Here is a 21,339-nt window from a genome sequence, read left to right as displayed (position 1 = left end):
TGCCTCTTACAGCAGCGACCCTGGGACCCCGCTTCACCGCAGCCACCAATAAGACGCATGGATTATAAGAAGCCCCACCATTTTATTAAAAAAAATTTTTTTTTCCTATTTTTCTCCTCAAGATTTGGGGTGCGTCTTATAATCCGAAAAATACGGTATATATAGAGAGAGAGAGAGAGAGAGAAAGAGAATGAATGTGAGAGAATCACTGATGAGACGATGATAGTAAAAACCTAGTCACCGTGTACATACCCCGAAGCTGATTTCACAATTCTGCAGACATCAAAGTTTCTATCTCCCTCCTAGCAGTCCCTGTAGACCATCTCTCTAGTTTAGTAATTTGCATTGTGGGAAGTATATAGTCACTGTACAGACTCATACTCACAATTTTTGTATACTATAGGAGCTCAGCTAAATTTTTATGGTTGAGTCTTTTTACAGAAAAATAGACTTAATCCAATAACAATCTGTAGAATAGTGAGTGCAGCTCTGGAGTATAATACAGTATGTAACTCAGGATCAGTACAGGATATGTAATGTAATGTATGTACACAGTGTCTGCACCAGCAGAATAGTGAGTGCAGCTCTGGTTTATAATACAGGATGTATCTCAGGATCAGTACAGGATATGTAATGTATGTACACAGTGACTTCACTAACAGAATAGTGAGTGCAGCTCTGGAATATAATACAGGATGTAGCTCAGGATCAGTATAGGATCAGTAATGTATGTACACAGTGACTGCACCAGCAGAATAGTGAGTGCAGCTCTGGAGTATAATACAGGATGTAACTCAGGATCAGTAATGTAATGCATGTACACAGTGACTGCACCAGCAGAATAGTGAGTGCAGCTCTGGAGTATAATACAGGATGTAACTCGGGATCAGTACAGGATCAGTAATGTATGTACACAGTGACTGCACCAGCAGAATAGTGATTGCAGCTCTGGAGTATAATACAGGATGTAACTCAGGATCAATACAGGATCAGTAATGTAATGTATGTACACAGTGACTGCACCAGCAGAATAGTGAGTGCAGCTCTGGGGTATAATACAGAATGTAACTCAGGATCAGTAATGTAATGTATGTACACAGTGACTGCACCAGCAGAATAGTGAGTGCAGCTCTGGAGTATAATACAGGATGTAACTCAGGATCAATACAGGATCAGTAATGTAATGCATGTACACAGTGACTGCACCAGCAGAATAGTGAGTGCAGCTCTGGGGTATAATACAGGATGTAACTCAGGATCAATACAGGATCAGTAATGTAATGTATGTACACAGTGACTGCACCAGCAGAATAGTGAGTGCAGCTCTGGGGTATAATACAGGATGTAACTCAGGATCAATACAGGATCAGTAATGTAATGTATGTACACAGTGACTGCACCAGCAGAATAGTGAGTGCAGCTCTGGGGTATAATACAGGATGTAACTCAGGATCAGTAATGTATGTACACAGTGACTGCACCAGCAGAATAGTGAGTGCAGCTTTGGGGTATAATACAGGATGTAACTCAGGATCAATACAGGATCAGTAATGTAATGTATGTACACAGTGACTGCACCAGCAGAATAGTGAGTGCAGCTCGGGAGTATAATGCAGGATATGTAATATATGTACCCAGTGATTAAACTAGAACAGGGTTTGAGAGTATAGTACCAAATGTAACTCTGGATAAGTAATGTATTTGCATGGTGGCTCTTTCAGCAAAATCAGGAGTGCAGGTCTGGAGTATAATGCAGTTTGGAACTTTACAAATTTTCTTAACTATTTATATTTATTTTATCCATAGATCAACTGTAAAATGGTGATGTTTGCTTACCCGTTAGTGTCACAGAGCGGGAATGAGATGTTGTGCACTTTTTTTCCTTTGCTTGCTAAGCAAAATTATTTTATTTGCTGTTTGTTATGCAGTTAGCAGTGTGAGTCAGTGTCAGTATCACAGACTCATCTACACACCCTGTACTGCAGACTAGTGATCAATGTCCTCACCCATCTGCTATAACGACCCAGCCATCATTAATTAAGGATTAAACCTGTTGCCTAAACAGGTGCAACAAGAAATGAGAAGTCTGACGATTGATGACATTTTATGTTGAAACAATTTTAATTACAAAATTTCAGGTCATAACATTTTATTAATTTTTTATTTAATGTTTCCATAAGTACTAAAATCGTTTGGCCAGTTGATAATTAGCACATAATAATCGTTGCATTTCCTTAAAAATCAAGAAAGTTTGACAGACCTGTTTCAAGATCGGCGTATTAAGGAGGTTTAATGCTGTGGGTTTCCTTGCTATAATAAGATTGCATTAGGAACATCCTCATTCAGAGGATAGAAAATCTCAATCATAGGGATTTAGATAAACCGCACTTCAAATATCACACCCATAAACCAATCAGAAGAGTCCAGGTCGCCCCTTTCCTCCACTATTTAAGGTGCATAAGCCAATCAGAAATCCGAGCCCGCACTACAAAAGTGCATGTGCGCATCAATGTCGACAGAAGAAAATCTGATAAAACCCGTAAAATCAACGAGCGAACCATAACCGCATCCCTCTGCACCAATTCAAGATCAGCTGCATTCTGCCAAAATTAAATAGACTTTATTATTTATTTTTAGCACATCATTTATTCAATGTTGCTGTACATGAGAAAGGGTTACCTACAAAATACAAATGTAAATTATGGTGAATAAACTAACAGTGACAGAGTGAGGGGGGAGAGGGCCCTGCCCTTGAGTGCTTACATTCTACAGGATAATGGGGAAGGAGACAATAGGTTAGCAGCTTTGGTGCTTGCGAGGATGCAGCGGGGTTATTGCAGCGCTGGAGTCCTGGGTTCAAATCCCACCAGGACAACATCTGCATGGAGTTTGTATGTTCTCCCTGTGTTTGCATTTGTTTCCTCCGGGTTCTCCGGTTTCCTCCCACATTCCAAAGACATACTGGTAGGGAATTTAGATTGTGAGCCCCATCGGGGACAGTGATGAAAATGTGTGCAAACTGTAAAGCGCTGCGGAATATGTTAGCGCTATATAAAAATAAAGATTATTATTATTATTACAGTGCCTTGCGAAAGTATTCGGCTCCCTGGAACTTTTCAATCTTTTCCCACATATCATGCTTCAAACATAAAGATACCAAATGTAAATTTTTGGTGAAGAATCAACAACAAGTGGAACACAATTGTGAAGTTGAACGAAATTTATTGGTTATTTTAAATTTTTGCGGAAATTCAAAAACTGAAAAAGTGGGGCGTGCAATATTATTCAATGTCCTGACCTGAATCCAATTGAGAATCTGTGGAAAGAGCTGAAAACTGCTGTTCACAAACGATATCAAACCTCACTGAGCTCGAGCTGTTTGCCAAGGAAGAATGGGCAAGAATTTCAGTCTCTCGATGTACAAAACTGATAGAGACAAACCCCAAGCGACTTGCAGCTGTAATTGCAGCAAAAGGTGGCGCAACAAAGTATTAAGTTAAAGGGCCAAATAATATTGCACGCCCCACGTTTCAGTTTTTGAATTTCCACAAAAATTTAAAATAACCAATAAATTTCGTTCAACTTCACAATTGTGTCCCACTTGTTGTTGATTCTTCACCAAAAATTTACATTTGGTATCTTTATGTTTGAAGCAGGATATATGGGAAAAGGTTGAAAAGTTCCAGGGGGCCGAATACTTTTGCAAGGCACCGTATTAATGTGGTGGATAATCAGATGTCTTGCAGCACAAAATTCCAGAGGATGGCGAGAGAATTCTTGGAGGTGATTTGGTGAGGAACATATGAGTGTGGAGGAGAGAGGGCGGTCTTGGGGGGACTGGAAGTTGATGGAGATATTGGGAGAGTTTGGAGATATATGCAGGAGACAGATTGTGAATGGCTTTATAGGTCAGTGTTAGCAATTTGAACTGGATATGTTAAGGAATTGGGAACCAATGAAGGGATTTACGGAATGAGAAAGCAGAGTATTAGCTTAGGGAGAGGTGGGTTAGTTAAGCAGTAGAGTAAGGGTGTGTGCACACGTTGCGGATTCTACTGCAGAATCTTCCGCCCGTATTTGTCTAAATCCACAGGTCAAAAGAGCTGTGGATTTTCTGTCGATTAGCCTGCGGTTTTCCCCTGCGGTTTGACACTTGTCATGGAGCAGGTGCCAAACTGCTGCGGAATCCGCACAAAGAAGTGACATGCTGCGGATTTAAAACCGCAGCAAATCCGCCCAGAAAAATCTACAACGTGTGCACTGCGTTTTTCATTTTGCATTGCCTTAAATGGTACTGTACACCGCAGCAGTTTCTGCTGCGGATCCGCACGGCCAAAACCGCAGCAGAATCCGCAACTTGTGCACACACCCTTAAGGACAGTTGGAAAGGTGGGAGAATGTTAACAGGGAGGCCACAGAGGAGAATATTGCAATAGCCAAAGTGTGAAATGATGAGGGCATGCATTAACATTTTAGTAGATTGAGGGTTAATTCTGGAAATATGTTTGAGTTGGAGGCAGCGGGAGATGGCAAGAGTTTGGATGTGCGTTTTGAAAGACAGGGCAGAGTCGAGGGTTTTTCTGAGGCAGCTGACTCTTCGTACTGTGGAGAGTGTGGTGTCATAAATTGTTATAGCAGGTAGGTGAGATGGACGAAAGATGATGACTTCAGTTTTGTCCACATTGAGTTTTAGGACGCGAGAGCAGGAGAAGGATATGGCTGATGGATACTCTGGGATTATGAACAGCAGAGAAGTGACATTTGGGCTGGAGAGGTAGATCTGAGTGTCAGCTTACTGATGGTACTGGAAGCCATGGGGCTTTGAGTTGTCCCTGTCCAAATGTATAGATTGAGAAGATAAGGGGTCCCAGGACAGGGTCTTGAGGGACACCGACAGAGAGAGGGTGGGATGAGAAGGTAGAATGGGAATAGGAAATGCTAAATGTGTAGTTAGACAGTTATGAGGAAATCCAGAAGAGGGCAAGTGCTTTGACACCAAGGGAAGAGGTAGAGGACATATCTAAAATGAGGAGTATAAAGAATTGTCTGTTAGCTTTGGCAGTATGTAAGTAGTTAGTAATTTTGGTCAGGGAAGTTTCAGTAAATTGGTGAGGATGGAAGCCAGTTTGTGGGTTGTCAAGGCGTGAGTAAGATGGGAGGAAAGCTCAGCATGGACATGCTTTTCAAAGAGTTTGGAAGCGAATGCCAGCAGCAATATGGGACAATAGCTGAATGTAGAGGTCGGGTCGAGGCATGGTTTCTTCAGGATTGGTGTGATTGTGGCATCCATGAGAGCAGACGGGAAGGTATCATAAGTTAATGATAGGTGAAAGAGAAGGCCAGGATAAGCATGATGGTGAGGTTGGGGAGGAGGTGGGATGAAATGGCATGGGGTCAAGTGCACAAGTGATGAGGTGCGATTTGGAGAGTATATGAGAAAGCTCTCCTTCAGTGATGGTTATGAGGCAGGCGCACTGGCATGTTAAACGTAGGAGGTTGTCCAGTGGAGACTTGTCTTGTTTGGTCGATCTTATTTTTGAAATATGCGCCAAAGTCGTCTACAGGGATGAGGGAGTTCCGGATTGGATGGGAGCAGACATCTAAAGGGTTAACTAAAATCCATGAGAGTAATATCTGGGTCACCCTCACACCCAGGACTGTGGGGTACTCTGTACCGGGCAGGTATTTCACAGGGAAGTGTCACAGTAGTGGTGACCCGGTCCGTGGCCCTGGGCGCCCATTGTAAATGTTCAGTGTGAATGTGTTAGTCGTGACACCACCTGTGGTGTTCGGCAATGTAGATGTTAAGCCGACGCTGCAGACAGTTCCTCTGGGACAGATGGTGTGGTGCAGCAGTGATGGTATAGCCCTCCACAGGCAGGGCTGTAGTCCCAGGGCAGAGTGGATGTAGCGACAATTAGATGGTGTAGTGTCGGGCGCAAGGGATGTAGCAGTGCGGGGCATGTTGACGCAGGAATAAGTGGAGGACACCAGGGCATGTAGTACCAAAGCTTTACTCACAGTCTGTGATGGCTCAAAAGCCCGCATCGGTGCCATGTCCTCCGGGTCAGGAGCCCAGCCAACCTCCAGGCAAGATGAAGCACACCTTTCCAACACTCCTCCAACTTATGTGCCTTTTCTGAACGTCTCCTTAGCGCCTTTAAGTGAAGTACTCCTAGTACTGAATTACACTGGAGTTCCTCCTGTCCGATGTTCCTATGAACTCTACTTGTACGGCAGACAGCTGTAGCCTGCTTTGGGGACTCTCTGCTTCTAAGTCCCGGCTCTCTGTCTTGTTGCTGTTGTGCCCCCAAGTCTTGTGTGGGAATAAAGTGATGACAAACTTCTATTCCTCCGGTGTCTGTTGCGGGACCATAAGTATCCAAACAACCTCGGGGACCGGACCCCGGCCTTGCGTCTAGAACTTGAGAGGGGTTCTCCTCTAACCCTCAATCCTCTGTTCTCTTCCGCTCCTCACGTTCCGTACTAATCCTTTCCTTCTTATGGAGAGTCAGGCTTTCTTTCAGTGTTCCTTTCCTGTGCCAGCAGACCCTGATCACTGAGGTCGGCTGCAGCACTTTCCCTCCTTCATCCCTCTCAGGGGATCTTCTTACATAGGTCCGACCTTCCAACCTCGTCAGACTCCTGTGACTAACTCCCTCTATCCTATCCTCTTCCCGCAAACTAAACTCCACCCGCCTCCCAGCACGCTTCATGTTCCAAGCAGGGAGCCACCAAAGGGTGATTTGCTACACTACTGTGTTGTGTGGGATGCAGGTGTCGGAGCGTGGTCAGGGGTCTCCACCTTACCTGAATGGTGGGGTACCACACCTCAGGAGGAAGTGCAGTACCTCTGTGGCGACTGAACCCTCAGGGGCGCCACATATCCCCTCCCCCTCAAAAAAATATAAAAAAATGGAACAGAGCATCACCCCTCAAAAAAATCCAGTAAAGCCTCAGCTTTAAAATGGCACTATAGAAGAGCTGAATATCTGAAACCTTGCTGTCTATGTATCGCATGTTTTAGATGTAACAAACCACTTTTTTCTTTTTTTTTTTACTGGATTTTTTTTTTGGCTACTGCACTATTTCACTTTTTTTGCATAACAACTAAATTATCAAATGGTCTGAATTATAATAGGATGCTTGGCAAATATAATAGAGCATGACAAAAAGCCACGTTGTATGCAAGAAGATGGACTTGGTCCTGTATATAGTACGCTGATAATTGCAAGACGAGTATTACTGAGATAGTAATAATGAGTACGGTAAATAATTTTATTTCTTCCCCATATACACTACCATTCAAAAGTTTAGGGTCACTTAGACATTTCCTTATTTTTGTAAGAAAAGCACAGTTTTTTTCCAATGAAGCTAACATTAAATGATTCAGAAATACAGTCTATACATTGTTAATGTGGTAAATGACTATTCTAGCTGCAAATGTCTGGTTTGTAATTCAATATCTTCATAGGTGTATAGAAGCCTATTTCTAACAACCATCACTCCAGTGTTCTTATGGTACTTTGTGTTTGCTAACTGTGTAAGAAGGCTAATGGATGGTTAGAATACCCTTGAAAACCCTTGTGCAAGTATGTTAGCACAGCTGAAAACAGTTTGGCTGATTAGAGAAGCTATAAGCATGACCTTCCTTTGAGCTAGTTGAGAATCTGGAGCATTACATTTGTTGGTTCCATTAAACTCTAAAAATGGCCAGAAAAAAAGAACTTTCATGTGAAACTCGACAGTCTATTCTTGTTCTTAGAAATGAAGGCTATTCCATGCCAGAAATTGACAAGAAACTGAAGATTTCCTACACTCTCTGACAGAAGTTATGTCACTTATCCATGTTACGTAAATAAAAGCTTATAACCTGACATTAAATTCATCCATTGGTTGTATAAATTATTCTTTTGAAAGCTGAAACCCTCCGAAATGTGATTTAGGTAAAGAAAATAAATTGGCATCAATGCAGAAATATTGATCATTTAATGGACACAGAATGGTCAGATTTTGGCAAGACAAAAGTTTTTTGTCAGGGAGTGTACAACGGTGTGTACTACTCCCTTCAGTGTAGAGCACAAACAGGCTCTAACCAGAGTAGAAGTGGGAGGCCACGCTGCACAACTGAGCAACAAGACAAGTACATTAGAGTCTGCAGTTTGAGAAATCGACACCTCACAGGTCCTCAACTGGCAGCTTCATTAAATAGTACACGCAAAACGCCAGTGTCAACGTCTATAGTGAAGAGGCGACTCCGGGGTGCTGGCCTTCAGGGCAGAGTGGCAAAGAAAAAGCCATATCTGAGACTGGCTAATAAAAGGAAAAGATTAATATGGGCAAAAGAACACAGACATTGGACAGACGAAGATTGGAAAAAAGTGTTATGGACAGACGAATCCAAGTTTGAGGTGTTTTGCTCACACAGAAGAACATTTTTGAGATGCAGAACAGCTGAAAAGATGCTGGAAGTGTGCCTAACGCCACCTGTCAAGCATGGTGGAGATAATGTGATGGTCTGGGGTTGCTTTGGTGCTGGTAAAGTTCGAGATTTGTACAAGGTAAAAGGGATTCTGAATAAGGAAGGCTATCACTCCATTTTGCGACACCATACCCTGTGGATAGCACTTGATTGTAGCCAATTTCATCCTACAACAAAACAATGACCTAAAGCACACCTCCAAATTATGCAAGAACTATTTAGGGAAGAAGCAGGCAGCTGGTATTCTATCTGTAATGGAGTGGCCAGCGCAGTCACCAGATCTCAACCCCACTGAGCTGTTGTGGGAGCAGCTTGACTGTATGGTACGTAAAAAGTGCCCATCAAGCGAAACTAACTTGTGGGAGGGGCTTCTGGAAGCATGGGGTGAAATTTCTCCAGATTACCTCAGCAAATTAACTGCTACAATGCCAAAGGTCTGCAATGCTGTAATTGCTGCAAAGGGAGCATTCTTTGGCAAAAGCAAAGTTTGAAGGAGAAAATTATTATTTCAAATAAAAGACTTTTTTTCTAACCTTGTCAATGCCTGGACTAGATTTTAAATTCATTTGGCAACTCATTTTATTAATTAAAGTATGAGTTTTCATGGAAAACACAAGATTGTCTGGGTGACCCCAAACTTTTGAACGGTCGTGTACCATTAACGTGACATGCATTATTTCCTACATCCCCTTGTGCCCATTTATATGTATCGCTAACGATCACTTACCACTCCACATTTACACCATGGTCCCTCAAATGTAATTTCATTCTAGAACAACAAAATGCAATCAGTAAGTTCAAACATTGTAATCTATATTTTACCCATCAATTACTTTCCAGTGGCACCCAATGGGCAAGTTATGCCTCTGTCTAGCTACACATTGGCACATGCCTAAGCCTTCTGTCAGAGGCATTTTATACGTTTTGATGGAATGCTTGAACTCTGAGTATACAGAGGAGTGCCTAGAAAAAAATACAAAAACAAACCTCACCGCTTCCCAGTTCAATCCAATGATTCAGTATGAAGTCCTCGTCACCTTAAAAGTGAGTGAAAAGGATCCTGTCTACTAAGTGGGTAGCAGCAGAAATGTAGAAATGGTAGGGTCACATCCCAGCACTCTTAAAATAAAATCACTTCTTTATTCACCCATTCTACATCTCATAAAAAAAAGGTTCAAAATGAGACCACAAATGCGTTTCATGGCCATGAGTAAGAGTATTTGAAACACATTGGAAGTTCCTTTTTTTCCTTGCACTGGTGTATCTTTTATGGCTTTTAAAATGGATGAATGAAGAAGTGGTTTTATTTGGAGCGTGCTGGGATTTGTGTGTCCCTACCATTTCTACAGACCTGTGCATAGTTGAGGTGTAGATGTAGCTGGCATTTGTGGTGAGCGGGTAATGGAATCAATTCTCAGCTGAATTCTCCTTATAAAGATAGCCAGTGTTTATTTTTTCATGCAATTTACATGGTCCTGGGGTTTACTAATCCCCTAAAATGCTTTTTACTCCTGTCCAAATTTGGAGCTTGTTTAATTTGTTTATTTCTAGATTCCGCAAGATGAAGTAAACCAAGAATCCTGATTAAAGCCAAGGATATTTTCATCTTATTAGTGTGCATACATAGCTAGAAATGTTGTATTTGTTTGAGAATCTGTTAGTGTTGTGATTTTTTCTTTCCCCGAGACGTACGCCAATTTAATAGCAAAAAACACCACTGGTCTTGGATGAGTTACTCTTCAGTTGATGTTAAAATTGTTATATATATATCGACCGGATCAAGTTTATCTCCTAATGTAAGAAAACAGCAGATTACAACCCTCTCAGTATGGAATTAAGCATCTCTGTACAAGCCATGGCTCTACATTTTTGGCTAAGTTGGCAGAACGTACACGGCCATATTCTACATTTGGACTAGAGACATACTGGATTTGATGCACTTAAAGGGTTTGTTCATTTTTTAAATCTATAGTGCATTATTGAAATCCACAATGTGGGGATGCAGGCAGGAAACTTCACCAAACTGCCTCATATGAACCTAACCTTATTCTGCTATAGACATCTCATCTGTAGAGATGTGGTAAAATACTTGACTACGGAGGTAACGTTTACTAAAGTATTCTTCGAGACACTTTCATAAATATGAGTGATTTTATGTATGATGATTGACGTAATAATATTTAAGGCCATACAGGACGGTTGCGATAGTTGTATTTTTATAGGGAAGAGGTCTTAAAGGCAACTTGCAAAATGCATAGTTCTCTGATTTATATTCTAAATTTTGTCCAGTGTGTGGCAGAAAGCTGTAGTTTTATCGGGATCAGTCAGACGTTATGTAATCACTGTCTGACCAGAAAATAAAATGTCTGTATTAGCTTTATAGTTTTGTGATAAGCCAGCCATATGTATCTCGGATGACCCCTCCAATGTAGTTATTACTAGAAAGCCATCTAATGTGTGATTTTTTTCCCCAGCAGGACATAGGGTAGCTGACAGCCAACAAATTATTTTTGACTGGTCCAGGCTACTAATGTGTATGGGGCTGTCCTCACTCATCCCCTGACAACAGGTGTTGTGGTAAAAAAGGGTCCAGCATGTTGAATTTCACCATGCCCAGTCTTTTGTTTTTGTGGGAGACACCTCAGAGGTGTCTGGCAGCGACTAGCGCTGGTTTCACACATCTGTGTATTATTATTATTTATTTATTTATATAGTGCCATTAATTCCATGGTGCTGTACATGAGAAGGGGGGGTTACATACACAGTAATAGATATCGTTAATAGTAAACAAATTTACAATGACAGACTGGTACAGAGGGGAGAGGACCCTGTCCTTGTGGACTTACATTCTATGGGATAGTGGGGAAGAGACAGAAGGTCGGGGGTGCAGCAGCTCTGGTGGTTTTGAGGCGGTGGTGAGGTGGCAGAATGGTTATTGCAGGCTGTAAGCTTTCCTGAAAAGATGGGTTTTCAGGTTCCGTTTGAAGGATCCAAGGGTGGTGGATAATCGGACGTGTTGAGGCATGGAATTCCAGAGGTTAGGGGATATTCGGGAGAAATCTTGGAGGCGGTTGTGTGAGGAACGAATAAGTCTGGAGGAGAGTAGGAGGTCTTAGGAGGATCGAAGATTAGGTGAGGGAAGATGTTGGGAGATTAGTTCAGAGATATAGGGAGGGGATAGGTTGTGGATGGCTTTGTAGGTCAGTGTTAGTAGTTTGAACTGGATTCGTTGGTGAATTGGGAGCCAATGGAGGGATTTACAGAGGGGAGAGACAGGGGAGTAGCGAGGAGAGAGGTGGATTAGTCGGGCAACAGAGTTGAGGACAGACTGGAGTGGTGCAAGAGAGTTAGGAGGCCACAGAGGAGAGTGTTGCAGTAGTCAAGACGGGAGATAATGAGGGCATGTACAAGAGTTTTAGTAGATTTGAGGGCTGAGGAAGGGACGGATTCTGGAAATATTTTTGAGTTGGAGGCAACAGGAGGTGGCAAGAGTTTGGACGTGTGGTTTTAAGGGCAGGGCAGAGTCGAGAGTTACTCCGAGGCAGCGGATTTCAGGTGCGGGAGAGAGCGTGATGCCTTTTACCATAATATATAGATCGGGTAGAGAAGATACATGAGATGGAGGAAAGATAATGAGATCAGTTTTGTCTACATTGAGTTCTAGGAAGGGAGAGGAGAAAAAGGAGGATATGGCTGATAGACACTCCGGGATTCTGGACAGCAGAGAGGTGACATCTGGGCCAGAGAGGTAGATCTGAGTGTCGTCTGCATACAGGTGGTACTGGAAGCCATGGGACTTTGAGTTGTCCTAGGCCAAGAGTATAGATGGAAAAAAATAGGGGCCCCAGGACAGAGCCTTGGAGGACTCCCAACAGAGAGAGGACGGGATGAGGAGGTAGTGTGGGAGTGGGAAACGCTGAATGTGCGGTCAGAATGGTATGAGGCAATCCAGGACAGGGCAAGGTATTTGATGCCGAGGGAAGAAAGAATCTGTAGCAGTAGGCAGTGGTCGACTGTCGAAGGCAGAGGACAGGTCGAGAAGGAGGAGGATGGAGAACTGTCTGTTAGCTTTGGCTGCGAGTAAGTCATTAGTAATTTTGGTCAGGGCAGTTTCGGTCGAGTGGTGGGGGCAGAAGCCAGATTGGAGGATGTCAAGGAGGGAGTTAGATGAGAGGTGGGAGGAAAGTTGAGCATGGACATGCTGTTCAAGGAGTTTGGAAGCAAACAGGAGCAGTGATATGGGGTGGGTATAGCAGTTGGGTCAAGGTTTGATTTTTGAGGATGGGTATTATGGTGGCATGTTTGAAGGCAGAGGGGAAGGTACCAGAAGATAGAGATAGGTTGAAGAGATGGGTTAGGGCTGGAATGATCATGTTAGTGAGGTTGGGGAACAGGTGGGAAGAGATGGGGTCAAGAGCACAGGTGGTGAGGTGTGATTTGGAAAGGAGATGAGTAAGCTCTCCTTCAGTGATGTTGCAGAAGGAGGTTATTAGGGAAGGGCAGAGGTCTGGTATGTGGAGTGGTTGGGTGGTAGAACAGTAAAGGTTTGCCTTGTTTGGTCGATCTTGTTTTTGAAGTAGGTGGCAAAGTCCTCAGCAGAGATGAGGGGAGTTGTATCGGAGTGCAGACTGCGATCTACTGTACTGATGGGTCTCATGAAATCGACCTTTCTCTCCTTGCTTCATTGAAAACACATGGTTGTGCTGTTGAGTTGAGTGTGCATGTGTGTGTGGGGATATATGAGATTCGTACCCAATTTAAATAAGAAAATAAAAGATCATTCTACAAACTTAACTAGATTGGAAAAAATGCAGGCGGCATGAGCTGAGAACCCCCTCTTACGTTGCCCGTAGTTTTATCTATCGATCCATGTTTCTGACAGTTGCTGATAACGTGAAGATTTGTTTTGTGCTTTCAGCTGCATAATAAATTATTCTCATCTGTCAGCCTGATGGATGAGAAAAAACTAAAATAAACGCAATCAGTTATGGTATCGGACCAGTTACTGAACTGATTCTTGGGTTGTGTTCATTTCCCAGTATTAGGAATTCCCTATGCTTGTAATACTCCTAAAAATTCCCCTTCTGAGTAATACCTTACGAGAAACATTATTTTGCTACTTTTCTCAAGTGCCTCCTGCTCTCTCGCACTTGCCTGTTAAAAGAAAATTCCAACTATGGTGGGAAGATCATTGTAAACAGTACACGGTGGGAAATGACGTGAGGTATGCAATACTTGTCTCATTATTGTAGAGGAGTGTAGGAGAGTAGTCGGAGATGAATAAATGGATTCATAATAACCCAGGTCCAACAGTCAGTTCACTATTTTGTGGCTTCCAAACGATAGCCCTTCGTCAGTTCACTATTTTGTGGCTTCCAATCGATAGCCCTTCGTCAGTTCACTATTTTGTGGCTTCCAAACGATAGCCTTTCAAATTGACTCCTACCTGCCGGCATTACTGGCTCCTCATTTCATTAGTTTTTCTGTCTCTTGTCTCATGTGTGCTTCACACCACAGGCCGGCTAATCAAAAGAGGAGTCGGGGTTGCCCGGCAGGTAGGAGGGATACTGACCTGTTTGCTGGATTCTGGTCCTGCGAATATATTCACTCATCACAAAAAGCCAGTGGGAAGCACACACACAAAAAAATCACTCCTGGTTAATTCCAGTATAATGAGGCAAGACTCTGATAGACTTTTGCAACTGAAGGATCATAGGCCATTTATTAAAAAATAATGTGGTTTCTAATGTTCATATCCAGGGACACCTTATTAAGCCCTTTCCACTTACTGCCAACTTCAGCTCAAAAATATTTCACGGATCCCTACATTCATAGAATCGTAGAGTTGGAAGGGACCTCCTGGGCCATCTGGTCCAACCCCCTGCTCAAAGCAGGATTCGCTAAATCATCCCAGTCAGATATCTGTCCAGCCTCTGTTTGAAGACATACAATGGAGGAGAACTCACCACTTCTCGTGGCAGCCTGTTCCACTCATTGATCACTCTAACTGTCAAAAAGTTTTTTCTAATATCTAATCTGTGTCTCCTCCCATTCAGTTTCATCCCATTGCTTCTAGTCTTTCCTTGTGCAAATGAGAATAAAGATGATACTTCTACAATGTGACAGCCTTTTAGTTATTTGTAGACAGCTATTAAGTCTCCTCTCAGTCTTCTCTTTTACAAATTAAACATTCCCAAATCCTGCAAACTTTCCTCATAAGACAGGGTTTGCAGACCGGTCACCATTCTGGTTGCTCTTTTCTGAACTTTCTCCAGTTTGTTGATGTCTTTTTTTAAAATGTGGTGCCCAAAACTGGACACAATATTCCAGATGACGTCTGACCAAAGAGGAGTAGAGGGAAATAATGACTTCACGTGACCTAGACTGTATGCTTCTGTTAATACATCCTAGAATTGCATTTGCCTTTTTTGCTGCTGCATCACACTGTTGACTCATAATCAGTCTGTGATCTATTAGTATACCCAAGTCTTTTTCACATGTGCTGTTGCTTAGCCCTATTCCTCCAATTCTGTATATGCTTTTTTCATTTTTATTGCCCAGATGTAGTACTTTGCATTTTTCCCTGTTAAAAACCATTCTGTTAGTTGCTGCCCACTGCTCCAGTTTATTTATATCTTTTTGAATCCTCTCTTTCTTCTCTAGTATTAGCTATCCCCCCTAGCTTTGTGTCATCAGCAAATTTAATCAATATACCAATGTTGTCCTTTAATAATTATTAGAATCTGGCACTTTCAAGATACATATAAACACAACAATATTCCGGACTTACATATAAACCCTTGCCGAAATGAAATAAAGAGATCCAGAAAAAATATTAAAATATCATATTTATTAAATACAAATAAAAATACAAACCACTAAAACTGCCCAGTAGAAGGCACAGTGTACCCAAATAACAAATGCAGGTAGTTTCAATTCAAAGCCACAAAAATCACAAATGACAGATTACATAAAATCACATATAGCGGTAACATGATCTGCAAGTCTGGGTCCCTATATCCATTTTATACCAAAAAATATTATTAGAAAATTCGAAAAATTCTGGGCCACAAAGCAGATCATGGATCTCATTTAGCTGATGTAGCGGCAACATGACTGACCAGTCTAAGTCCCCTAATCCATCCTTATGAGTAAACCGCTCCAATGTGATTAAAAAGTTAGATATAAATAAACAAAGTGACAATACCTGAATGAGGTAGATACAAATTAGCGATGGGCACCGAAGCCTCCTCCACCCCAACGCGCGTTTCTCATTAAGCTTCTTCCGGGGACGTGCATTGTATCTACCTCATTCAGGTTTTGTCACTTTATTTATATCTAACTTTTTAATCACATTGGAGCGGTTTACTCATAACTGGTCTTCCTCCTCTAGTTATCCAAAATTCTAAAATAGCATGGTCGCTACCTCCTAGGGTCCCAGCCACTTTTACCTCCTCAACCTTTTCCTCCCTGTTTATAAGGATTAGATCCAAGGTAGCAGTTCCCCTTGTTTTCTCCCCTACCTTTTGGAAGATAAAGTTGTCAGCAAGAGAGGATAAGAATTTCCTTGACCTGTTAGTTTTGCCTGAGAGAGATTCCCAACAAATGTCTGGATAGTTGAAATCTCCCATGACAACTATGCCATATTTTTTGGAGAACTTAGCCATTTGATGCATAAAGAGTTCATCCATATCTTCAGCTTGCACAGGCGGCCTGTAGTAAATGCCTACAATGGTGTCCTTTCCATTGTTCTGTCCTTGTATTCTTACCCAAACAGTTTCCACAAAACTCCCAGTCTCTGAAGCTTCAATCTCTGTGCAGATATACGCGTTTCTAACATACAATGCGACACCTCCTCCTCGTTTATCAAGTCTGTTTCTTGCAAATAAGTTGTATCCTTCTAGTCTTGTATTCCAATCATGTGTATTGTCCCACCAAGTTTCAGTGATTCCAATGACATCATATTTCTTTTCCTGTATTAGTAGTTCCAATTCTCCTTGTTTGTTGCCCATGCTTTGTGCATTAGTATAGAAACATTTTAGTTTCCTCAACCAAGAATCTGCAAAAACCCTAGTCCATGCCCTCATCATCTCCCGCCTTGACTACTGCAACCTCCTGCTCTGTTGCCTCCCCTCTAACACACTCTCACCACTCCAATCTATTCTAAACTCCGCTGCCGACTAATTCTACTGTCCCCCACTATTCCCCAGCCTCTCCCCTCTATCAATCCCTGCACTGGCTCCCCATTACCCAAAGACTCCAGATCAAAACTCTAACCATGACATACAAAGCCATCCACAACCTGTGTCCTCCATACATCTGTGACCTCATCGCCCGGTACTTACCCGTACTCAACCTCCGATCCTCACAAGATCTCCTTCTCTACTCCCCTCTTATCTCCTCTTCCCACAATCGCATACAAGATTTCTCCCGCGCATTCCCCCTACTCTGGAACTCTCTACCCCAACATATCAGACTCTCGACTACCATGGAAACCTTCAAAAAGAGCCTGAAGACCTACCTCTTCCGACAAGCCTACAACCTGCAGTAATCATCGATCCACCAAACCGCTGCACGACCAGCTCTTCCCTCGCCTACTGTATCCTCACCCATCCCTTGTAGATTGTGAGCCCTCGCGGGCGGGGTCCTCTCTCCTTCTGTACCAGTCGTGACTTGTATTGTTTAAGATTACTGTACTTGTATGTATTATGTATACCCCTCCTCACCTGTAAAGCGCCATGGAATAAATGGCGCTATAATAATAAATAATAAAAAAGTTGTCAAGAAGTATGAATATTGAGTGTTTTATCCAAAAGCCGTCAGTATTGTGAAATGTGATTTTTGCAGACACACATCCATCATCATGTTGAAACAGTGGGGCAAATTTACTAATCCTGTCCACTATTTAGACAGCACATGCTTTAATTAGCTAATCTGAAAACGCCCACTTTTATCTGATGTATCTTGTTGTTATTATTATTATGTATTTATATTGCGCCATTTATTCCATGGCGCTTTACATGTGAAAAGGGGAAATATAGACAAGTATAATAAACATGTGTAAGACAAGGGACCCACAAGTACATAAGGAGAGGGGACCCTGCCTGCGATGGCTCACAATCTACAGGGATGGGTGAGGATACAGTAGGAGAGGGTATTAGGTCTTTGCATTATTAGGACTTCTTCACACGTCAGTATTTGGTCAGTATGTTGCATCAGTGTTTGTATGCCAAAACCAGAAGTGGAAGTTACAGGGAAAAACTATAATTGATAGATTGACACCTGTTCTGTAGTTTGGAGACACTCTTGGTTTTGGTCTACAAATACTGATCCAAAATGCTGATGTGTGAATAAAGCCTCAGATACATTTGTCTAACTTTCTAACACTTATTACTTGGCTAATATTGCACCTGAAATTTGGGGCATATTGTCTCATGTTTAAGCCACTGCCTCTTTATCTCTCTTTCTAAGCAATATCTCCTTGTTGGATGAGCTACACAGTATAAATGGGTCTAAAGCTTGTGGTCTACCTATGATGTCAATTACAGGCCTCTCATCTTTTTAAGTGGGAGAACTTGCACAATTGATATCTGACTAAATACTTTAAGGTCATAATTCCCCCCCCCCAGCACAGGAAATATCAACTGCAATCTTTACATTGTTTCTCTCCACTATTTCCTATTTCCAAATCTCGTACCCAGTATCATTGGCTTTAAATAACGCATTTATGGTACCAATAATTGTGCACTAGTGTTTTTTTGTTTTGTTTTGTTTGTTTTTTTTTAATCTATGTGATATTTTTGATTGCTGTGTTTCACCTAACTGACCGAACATTAACTTGGGCACCAACAAGATCCTTAAATAGAATTTGATCTTGTTTTGGATAGGATTTCATCAGGTATTCGCATGAATCCAGGCTGGACAATAGCCACTACAACACTTGTACAGGGACATCATTCATCCAGGGTAGGCAGGAGGAAATAGGATCGCACTGTTCAACCATGCTCCCTGATATCCACATGAGTACAATTACACTATGATCAAGCCATTCAGCAGCAGAAGTTCGAGCACTGGTACAGATAGGATGTGAAATGCTCATGAATCTCCACGCCGCGCGGCTGTGTTAGTGCATGTGTGTGTGAGGCACTGCAGAACATTACATCGGATAATTGTGATATGGGAGGAATTAAGCTCGAAACTCCCATCGTTCCGGCACAGCGTCCCGGGATCAGGATACCAGATTGAAGGACTAAATAGAATTAATCTGAGGTTTGAATCACACTTCAGGGAATCAATTTGTAAGACCTTAGGGGATACTGAAGGAGTTTGTTTAGTAGATGCAAGCGACCATACTTGTATATCTCAGTGACCCAGGGCTGAGGTGTATGTTACCATGAGGCGCACATATTTCTGCTAATGGATTGCGCCACATTATCGGAGTGAATATAGCTGTTGGCTTCTATTACAGCAGATTTAGCATAGCTCACTATTTATTCCCTGTTATACTCCAGCTGCCGGCTCCTAATGTTATTATGATAAAATACCCCAGTGAATAGACCCGTATCAACATGAATAATTCATTTTAAATGTGTAGGTAAAAATTAATATTGCATAGAGGGCAGAGATTGTGATCTTCATGATGTATAGATCTGTCTGACAATACATTCAGCTTGTCAACATTATAAGTAACCTTGATTTTTAAAGGGGAAGGTGCGCTCTATTTTAAGGCAGTATTTAGTCATTTGTGTCAGGACTGGTTGAGAAAGAAGATGAGATCAGGTCTGGGCATGGGATACAAAATATGTCAGTAACTTTGAATGTATAGACAATTACACAGTGATGCTGCTTACATACAGGTGGTACCTCATCTCTTGTATGTCGACTGTATGGGGGGGGCTACATGGTACCACATTTTTTGTATCGTGTGTGAGCAGCTGTATGATACCATATTTCTTTTCTGGGACAACGTTTCTTGAAGGCACACTACTGCATAAGAAATGTGCCTCTGACTGTGGAGCCCCTAATACTAACGCTAATAAAATACGGTCAGTGCCCAATTCACCCCCCCCTCGCACCACTCCTTTCGGTGATGTACTAATTGGGGTGCCCTGCTGTCCAATGGTCCTTAAAGGGGAAGGTATCTACAGCCACACCTACAGGGGTTAAATCCAGGTGCCCAGGTCAGAACTTCCTTTTTCCTTCGGCGGTAACTTGAAAGTAGAGGAGGGCAAAGGTTCGTGACTGCTTATTGGCCAAATTGCCTGTTGATCGCGGACAGGATCTCAGCCATGAGCTGCCCGTTATGAAATGTAATTGCCCTTCTCTGCATAGGTAATTAATAAACTGTGACCGACCTGTTCAACCCATCTAGGTCTGGCTGTGTATTCTGTACAGGATTGGCGGGAATGGGGGGGGTGAATGCACTGCTTAGGACACACAGGTCTCTACAGTCATATGTATGGTGTACAATTGGATGTATGGTACCATATCTCTTGTACGTATGTTGTATGAGTGGCTATACTACATCTACTATATGTATAATACACTAGATTATGGCCCGATGCTATCGCATCGGGAGGATGCGATAGCATCACACCTCTTGCCATGTTAACCCTCAACACACACACTCCTCTCACCTTTCACCATCTCCACTCACTCTTTCACTCCACATACGACCCCTTCTCTCACTCCGTCTCTCATACTCACGCCGTCATCGCCGCTGCTCCACGATCCCCGACATCTTCTTCCGGCGCCATCCTGGATCCAGACGTTGTCCACGCCGGCGACATGTTCTTGCGGCGACGCCATCTTGAGTATCGTGAAATCCCGCGATAGTCAAGATGGCGTCGCCGCAAGAACAGCCGCTCATCTATAATAATAAATGCCCTAAGCAACTTCCGGTTGTAACAACTTCCGTCCAGTTGTAACCGGTGACGTCACCGCACACCTCTTTCCATGTTAACCCTCAACACACACACTCCACTCACCTTTCACCATCTCCACTCACGTCCACTCACTCTTTCACTCCACATACGACCCTTTCTCTCACTCCGTCTCTCATACTCACGCCGTCATCGCCGCTGATCCATGATCCCCGACATCATCTTCCGCCGGCGCCATCCTGGATCCCGACGTCGTCCACGCCGGCGACATGTTCTTGCGGCGACGCCATCTTGAGTATCGTGAAATCCCGCGATAGTCAAGATGGCGTCGCCGCAAGAACATGTCGCCGGCGTGGACGACGTCGGGATCCAGGATGGCGCCGGCGGAAGATGATGTCGGGGATCATGGATCAGCGGCGATGACGGCGTGAGTATGAGAGACGGAGTGAGAGAAAGGGTCGTATGTGGAGTGAAAGAGTGAGTGGACGTGAGTGGAGATGGTGAAAGGTGAGTGGAGTGTGTGTGTTGAGGGTTAACATGGAAAGAGGTGTGCGGTGACGTCACCGGTTACAACTGGACGGAAGTTGTTACAACCGGAAGTTGCTTAGGGCATTTATTATTATAGATGAGCGGCTGTATGGTACCACATCTCTTGTATGTATGGTGTATGAGTGGCTGTATTGTACCACATCTACTATATTTATAATGAATGAGTGGCTGTATGGTACCACATCTCGTGCATGTATGGTGTATGAGCAGTTGTGTAATATCACATGGGGGACTGTATGGTAAAACATCTTTTGTGTATATGTTTGACCTGCTTTATGGTACTGCATCTCTTGTATTTATGATATATGAGCAGTTGTATGGTATCATATATGCGTGTGTGTATATATACATGCATACATATACGCACACCCACACACACAGTGGGTGAAAATAAGTATTGCTGATTTTGCAAGTTTTCCCACCTTC

General features: G+C 42.7%; 1 protein-coding gene across 5 annotated transcripts in view; it reads left to right on the top strand.

The window, feature by feature from the left end:
• The window catches only part of LOC141101686 (semaphorin-3F-like), a 147,638-nt gene that overhangs the window by 93,818 nt on the left and 32,481 nt on the right, over nucleotides 1-21,339 (top strand). The gene's annotated exons all lie outside the window — the stretch shown is intronic.

The sequence above is a fragment of the Dendrobates tinctorius genome, unplaced genomic scaffold (assembly GCF_039654945.1).
Source record: "Dendrobates tinctorius isolate UK_male_01 unplaced genomic scaffold, ASM3965494v1 ptg000120l, whole genome shotgun sequence".
Taxonomy (NCBI): Eukaryota; Metazoa; Chordata; class Amphibia; order Anura; family Dendrobatidae; genus Dendrobates; species Dendrobates tinctorius.
The sequence above is the reverse complement of the archived record's forward strand: the minus strand, read 5'-3'. Positions and strand labels throughout refer to the sequence as shown.